Here is an 8,448-nt window from a genome sequence, read left to right on the forward strand (position 1 = left end):
TTTTTATTTTCATTTTTTGTTATTCTTATTTTTTATTTTTATTTTATATCTGTTTCACATATTATTGATTTGTTTTTTTATTTAATTTATTTAGTTTTATGGCCTGTATTATTTTTATATACATTTTCGTATCTATCATGGTGTTACCACGCATATCGATAATAATTAGTTCCATCCCTTTTTTATAACGACTTATATATGTTTTTGCTCGTATGACAAATTTGTTTTTTTAAGATGGCTTTCGTGTTGATCGTGAGGATGCCTACTTATGGTTTCAATTTACGATAAATCTAAATGCAGAATCCTTTTACTCAATTTTAAATGTTCGGGATTAAAAATCGCGTTCTAACTTACTGGTCGTGATCTCGTTTTTAAATCCGAGATGGCTAAATTTTTTTTAATAGTATTTCATTCGCGTATCGGGATTCGAGACATTGTGTCCTAATTACTGGATATGATCTCTTTCTCGAATAACGTGAATATGTTTCTTTTCCAATTTTTTTTATTTTATTTTACACGAGGATCGTATTTTTAATTTTCCAAGGTTCTCAATTTTGACATTAGACATTAAGTAATCAACTAGGTACCAATTTTGGGCGTATCGAGGGTGCTAATCCTTCCTCGTGCGTAACCGACTCCCGAACCCGTTTTCTGAATTTCGGACAACTTGTTGTTTATAAAATCAACCGTTTATTAAAAAGACCGCTTTTCGAGGTGATCCAATCAACCTTATAAAAGGATTGTGCGACTCCTGTTTCTTTTTTTCAAAACCAGTCGACCCGTTTTATCCAAAATGGTGTCAACAGCTTGGCGACTCCACTGGGGACAATAAGTGAGTCGAGCCACGAGTTGATTATTTTTGTCTTTTTATCGAAAATCAAAAACTTGGTTTAAATATACGATCCTTTCATCGCTTTCATTGCTTTTATTACAATTTTCATCGTTGTGGTTTATAATTGCTGTGTTAGTTTAAGTTTTTGTATCTTTCTGCATATTGCATTGCATGACCGTTGGTCACACCCTTTTAAGTGGGAGTGAGAAACTACGCCTTCGTGAGGTTTTCACCTCCGCATGGGATAGTGAATCGCTTTCGGGATACATCCGTACCTATGTCTTCGTGAGATTTTCATCTCCGCATGGCCGTAGGGAAATGTATCCCCTGAATCGACTGGTCGTATGGCCTATATGGGTGAGGATCGAGGATTGCTGGTTCAGGTACCTACTTTGAAAACCACATGTATGACCATAGGAACCTAGGTGAGCTACTCCAATTTTTAGTGCTTACCTATGAATGTTGTATTTATTTGTCGCTTATTTTAAATCTTTTCTGTGTTTATGCTAATTTACTTTTTTGATTGCTGCTCTTCTTCTAAAGAGTGTCGATTTACTTCGTTTCTCAGTAGAAGCTTATCATGGAAAAGGGGTTTGTTGATAAGTAGAGGATAATGCGGCTGTGCGAATATGGGCTGAAACGACACAACGGGAGAAAGGCGATAGTCTTACCAAGGGTACGTGTCAGAATTGTGGGATTTTACCCGTATCAGTGTAATCCAGAATGACCTTCGAGAAATGAAAGAAGTCTGGGATCAATGGGATGTCGAGGCCAAGCAGCTGTTCTATTGTAACTACGGTGACCTACCTTATCTGCTTAGTGTCAAGTGGACAAGTATTTATTCGAGCCTTGCCAGTTCTGGATCCTGCTACAGTTGTTTCACTTTTGGGAAAGTAGATTTGACGCCTACTGTGGAGGAGTATACGACCTTGCTTCGGTGCCCAAAGATTCAAGTCGACAAGGCTTATTCCAGAGCTGCTTGTGTCCCTCCGTTGTTAAAGAAATTAATGAACATCACTGGGATGAGCGAGCAGTGGGTCGCTGCCCGGATCCAACAGAAGGGCGACAGTAAATGTGTTCCTTGGAAAGTTTGCGAGATTTGGTGCTTGTACATCCTGACTTAAAGAAAAGGGTCGATGTCTTCGCTTTAGGTATCTATGGACTAGTGGTTTTCCCCAAAGCTTTAGGACACATAGACGAGGCTGTATCTGATTTGTTTGATCGGCTTAGTAAAGGGGTTACACCGGTTCCGGCAATACTCGCTGAAACTTTTAGATCCCTGAATGCGTGTCGAAAAGCAGGGGAGGGAAGGTTTATTGGATGCGCGCAGCTCTTATTGGCATGGTTCCACAGCCACTTCTGGAAGGTCGAAAAGGTCTCTTATCGGGTATTCTCCGATAGCTACTCCCCTCTAGGAGAATTGGTGGCCACGCCAAGACGGGATGATATTTCAGAAGAAAAATGGATAGAGATACTCCAGAATCTCCAGGATGAAGATATTGAATGGAGGGCTCCTTGGTTAATTCCTGATGAGATATTGTACCGATGTGGAGATTTTGACTGGGTTCCGCTGCTCGGAATATGGGGAGCTATCGGATATGCTCCTCTACTCGTATCAAGACAGTATAGATCACGACAATTCATACCAGCAAGCAGGGGTTGGCTTATAGTGATTTTTCTATAGGGAGGACAATTACAAGAAGAAGGTTCGAGAAATATCTAGTGCCTGGAACCAGACTCGTCGAATGAAGATCTTAGCCGTGGGTCCGACAATTACCCCGAGTATGGTCAGTGGCGTGATCAAAGGATCAACGACAACATCCCGGCGTCAAATTCAGAAACTGCTCGATCTTTAGAGGAACACTTACAAGTTTTGCCTTCTGAGATAGAAATCATCAAACAAGAATTCGAAAAAAGGAGTTTAGAATTGGGGAAGAAGATAGAACAACTAGAGGAAGAAAAATGCAGTTAGGACTGGATGTGGACATTCAAAGATTAGAGGCCAACAAGTTGAGAAAAGGAAAGAACAAAGCAGAAGAAGATTTGGACAGCCTGAAGACAGATTACAAAAGTTGCGTAGTCGGTAAGAGCTGCTGGCTTGGGTAAAACGCCAGAACAATGGCGACAAGAAATTCAGGAGGAAAGACGAAAGCTAATCAATGGAAAAGAAATTCCAGGATACTCGGGCTCGAGAAGTCGCCTTGGGAAAGAGTCTACTAGATTGCCAAGACGAGAAGACGGAGTTGAAGGTCCGGATAACTGAACTAGAAAGATCGCTTCACCAGTACTGTAATCGTAATGCTACGGTTGAATTAAGGGCGAGCTTAGACAAAATTGAAGAATTGAAAAGACAAATAGGAGGGCTAGAGAATGCATTGCACAATAGTGAAATCCGGATAGAGCTTCTGGAAGAAAGTAATGAGCAGTGGCAAAGACAATTCCGTCGGTCTCAAGAGCAGATTGGAGAAAGAGATTATATTATGGGAGAGGCGGTGACTCAAGTGCGCGAGGTAGCTGATCATCTGCAAACTCTAGCGGTTCAGGCTGATCTATTAAGTTTGAAGTATGAGTTAGAGTCCGACAGGGGCCGAGAGTTAGCTTGGCTTCTTAGAAAGGTTAAGGCTTTGAGTGTAAGGGCAAAGCCATATATGTAGTCTATTTTATGTAAAGAAACTCTTTATCTAGTAAAGTTTTCTAATGAAGTTGAATGAGAATCAGTGCCTCTTTTTCTTTGCATTCTTTTCATGCATTGCATCACATCATATGCATTAATGACCATTAAAAAAACCTAATCGAATAAAATCATTTCAGTTAACCTGGAAAACCAACAAATTACGGTACCCGAGCTAAGACAAAAATTATGGACCAAAGGTTGGAGAAGCTAGAGCGACTTCAAAGAGAAATGCAGGACCAGTTGCAGGCGCAAATGAAAGAGCAAATAGAAAAGATTCAGCGTGACATGGTGCAAAAGATGGAGGAGTCCCAAAATGATCTGGTGGCTAAGATGACGCAATTATTGAAGGGAGTAGATAAGGGTAAAGGTCCTGTGATTGTTAGTGAAGAAGAAACAATGGTGAACCACTTTATCCTCCAGGTTTACGCCTCCTCATGCGCAAGTACAGACTGAGCTGCATCCGCGGAGACCCTCTGTGTCGGTTAGGCCCCAGCAGTTCCAAGGCGATGCTTCAATCCCAATGAATTTTCAACCCGGAGCGGGCTTTAATCCCAGTGATAGCCCGAATAATATTGCTGTCCCAGATCTTGACGAGATGGTTGAAAAGGACAAGGCGAAGGAGGAATTTCCAAAACAATTTGAGGAGAAATGGAAATGGATAGAAGAAAGTTTAGGGCAATAGAAAGCATCGAAAGCTATGGAATAGATGCAAAGGATCTGAGCTTGGTTCCGGACTTGGTGCTCCCTTACAAATTTAAGATGCCGGAATTTGAGAAATACAACGGGACTAGTTGCCCAGGATCCCATATTACTATGTTTTGTAGAAGAATGACGGGGCATATTAATAATGATCAATTATTAATACATTGCTTTCAGGAAAGTCTTACGGGAGCGGCGTCAAAGTGGTACAATCAGCTGAGCCGAGCTAAAATTGCTACTGGAGGGATTTAGCACAGGCTTTCCTGAGACAATACAATCATGTCTCAGAAATGATGCCTGACAGGATAACTCTGCAAAATTTAGAGAAAAATCGAACGAAAGCTTCAGACAATATGCGCAGAGGTGGCGAGAGGTGGCGGTTCAGGTCCAACCGCCGCTTTTGGAAAAAGAGATGACGACGCTTTTTATTAATACTTTGAAAGCCCCGTTCATCACTCACATGTTGGGAAGCGCTTCAAAAAATTTCTCGGATATAATCATGAATGGTGAAATGATTGAGCATGCCATTAAAAGTGGAAAAATAGATGGAGGAGAAATAATAGGAGGGCACCCCCGAGGAAAAGAGAAAATGAAGTGAATAATGTGAATGCTTATGGTAGGTCAATTACTGTGAATCAACCAAAGAAAGTGGTTGCTAATCAACAGGGATCATCAAGACAAGAGTCAGGAGCTAGGCAAACTACTGAAAAGCCCCAATTCACGCCAATCCCGATGTCATACAAGGAGTTGTATCAGACTTTATTCGATGCACATGTTGTTGCTCCTCGTTACTTGAGTCCTCTACAACCCCCGTATCCAAAATGGTATGATACGAACGCGCAATGTGATTATCATGCGGGAATTTCTGGCACTCGATAGAAAATTGTACTGCCTTCAAGAAGGTAGTAGAAGGACTTATCAATTTAGGTGTTGTCAAACTTGACGACTCACCTAACGCAAAGAATCCGTTACCTAATCACGCAGATAAGGGGGTGAATATGGTTAGCGAAGGTATGGGAGAAGAAGTCAAGACTGACATTGCTGAAGTAAAAACTCCATTGAAACGGGTCTGGAAAGAAATGGCGAAAAGAGGTTTGGTTATTTCAGATTCTGAGGAAGGGCATGAGATGGGAAATTATTGTGAATTTCACCATAAAACAGGGCACGAAATCCAAGAATGTGAAGGATTTAAGGCTTTGGTTCAAAGCATGATGGATAACAAAGAGATGAGGTTTTATGAAGATGCGAAAGAAATGAGGAGCATATGCGCGACAGAGCTGGGAACAAAGGCTCCAAATCATCCTGTGGTCATTATCTCACGCCCTAAGGGTAATGAGGTTAGGGCCCAGGTAACACCGAAAATTGTAATCCAGAAACCATCAAATTTCTCTATAGGGATAACAAATGGTGCCGTGGAATTACGGGTGTAATGTGACCGTTTTGGGAAAAGAAGCAGAAAGAAATCAGGAAACAGGTTCTTACACGCGCAGTGGAAAAAGATATGACGCTCAAGCAGAGTCGTCCAGGGAAGAGAATTGGAAGAAAGAACAGAGGAAAGGGAAGCAGTAGAAGTTGAACCATTGGTAAATGAACCAATAAAAGAAGAGGAGGCAAAGGAGTTTCTGAAGTTTTTGAAACACAGTGAATACAGTGTTGTGGAGCAACTACACAAACACCAGCCCGCATTTCTGTATTAGCTTTACTCTTAAACTCAGAAGTACATCGGAATGCACTATTAAAGGTGCTAAACGAAACATATGTGGCTGACGATATTTCGGTAAACAAGCTGGATCGGCTGATCAACAATATTGGTGCTGACAATTTTATCTTCTTCAGTGATGATGAAATACCATCCGGAGGAAGAGGTTCTACTAAAGCCCTACATGTTACTGTCCGATGCAAAGGGTACACACTCCCGGGGGCCTTGGTTGATAATGGATCGGCACTAAATGTATTGCCTTTGTCCACTCTTAGTCGATTACCAATAGACAGTTCGCACATGAAAGCATGCCAGAGCATAGTAAGAGCATTTGATGGAACAAAAAAGGAGGTTATGGGGAGAATTGAGATACCATTAAGGATTGGCCCAGTCAATTACGAGGTGGATTTCTTGGTAATGGATATTAAACCCTCCTACAACTGTCTATTGGGAGACCGTGGATACACTCAGCAGGGGCAGTACCTTCATCATTACATCAGAAGGTGAAGTTGGTATCGGAGGATCGGTTGGTAACAATAGATGCAGAGGAGGATATTATCGCAATGATGACTAGCGATGCACCTTATGTGGACATCAACGATGAGGCACTAGAATGTTCTTTTCGGTCGTTAGAATTTGTGAACGCGATGTTTATTGGGAGGGAAATAGAATTCCAGTACCGAAAATATCCAGGACCACTGAGATGGGATTGCGATTGATGGTAGGAAGAGGAGCCTTACCCGGGAAAGGATTGGGAAAATATCTTCAGGGAAGGATTGAGGCACCAATGCCGAAGGAAAAGTTTGATAGATTTGGTTTAGGGTACAAGCCAGACATGAAGCAGAAGAAGAAAGAAATAGAGAAGAGACAAGAGAGAAGAAGGGCGCGTTTGAATGGACATGAAGCTAAGTGTGAGCCTTTAACCTTTCCCCACATATCTGCATCTTTTGTGTCGGGAGGATTAATCCATTCTGAATGTGGAGTGTCCGGTAGCGGCATGGGAGGAATGTTGGAAAATGTTTATACCAACGCCATAGAAGCAACGGAAAGGAGGGCTTTGTTGGAGATCTGCCCTTATGAGCCTGGAAGCGAGCTAAACAATTGGACTGCTGAAGAAATCCCTGTAGTCTTTAGGGCTTATTCAGAGTAATGCTCAAAACATTCCTGTTGTTTGTTGGCCTAGAAACAATATGAAATTTTTTGTGAAATAGGCATGGGGCCTAAATATCATTATTTTAATGAAATACATATCAGCGTTCATCGTGATCAGTCTTATTTTTCCTTTTTATATTTTTCATTTGGTTGATTGTCTTACAAATAATTCTTTCATTTGTAATTCTTTTGCACAAACATATTCATAAATTTATATTCTTGGTATATTCTTTGATATGCCTTCATAGGTCTTCAGATATCAATGACATGAGTGACGCTGCCTCAAACACGGAGCCTATTTTTGAGCAAGAGGTGTGTTCAGAAGGACCCACGACTTTGAAAATGACGAAGATTATGATACATCTCCGGACTTGTTAAGAATGATGGAACAAGAGGATAAGCATATCCTACCTCATAGGGAATTGTTAGAAATAGTGAGCCTAGAGGATGGAAAGGAGGTGAAAATTGGAACTGAAATCACCGCAAAGACAAGACAAGACCTCATTAATTTGCTCCGAGAGTTCAAGGACGTTTTCGCGTGGTCGTACCAAGATATGCCTGGGCTAAGTACTAACATTGTGGTGCATCGTCTGCCCATAAAAGAGGATTGTAAACCCGTTCAACAGAAGCTCAGGAGAATGAGACCTGACATTGTGTTGAAAATAAGAGAAGAAGTCAAAAGACAATTCGACGCTGGATTCTTACAAGAGGTCAAGTATTCGGATTGGGTAGCCAACATCGTCCCTGTTCCCAAAAAAGATGGAAAGGTACGAATGTGTGTGGATTATAGGGATTTGAACAAGGCTAGTCCAAAGGACAACTTTCCACTGCCTCACATTGATACTTTGGTAGATAACACGGCGGGCTATTCATTGTTTTCTTTCATGGACGGTTTCTCTGGATACAATCAAATAAAGATGCATCCTGGAGACATGAGAAAAACCACATTCATTACCTTATGGGGAACATTCTGTTACAATGTAATGCCCTTCGGATTGAAGAATGCGGGAGCAACGTATCAAAGAGCTATGGTGACTTTGTTTCACGACGTGATGCACAAGGAGATCGAAGTCTATGTTGACGATATGATCGCGAAGTCTAGAACGGAAGAAGAGCATGTTCAGGTCTTGAAAAGGTTATTTTTGAGATTAAAGAAATTTCAGCTTAAGCTTAACCCGGCCAAATGCACGTTTGGAGCCAGATCAGGGAAGTTGTTAGGCTTCATAGTTAGCAAAAAGGGGATCGAGGTTGACCCAGACAAAGTAAAGGCAATACGAGATTTACCTCCCCCGCGCACTCAGAAGGAGGTTCAAGGTTTCCTAGGAAGGCTGAATTACATTGCTCGGTTCATCTCACAACTGACAGAGAAATGTGATCCAGTATTCCGGCTCT

This window comes from Gossypium hirsutum, chromosome D03 (assembly GCF_007990345.1).
Source record: "Gossypium hirsutum isolate 1008001.06 chromosome D03, Gossypium_hirsutum_v2.1, whole genome shotgun sequence".
Taxonomy (NCBI): domain Eukaryota; kingdom Viridiplantae; phylum Streptophyta; class Magnoliopsida; order Malvales; family Malvaceae; genus Gossypium; species Gossypium hirsutum.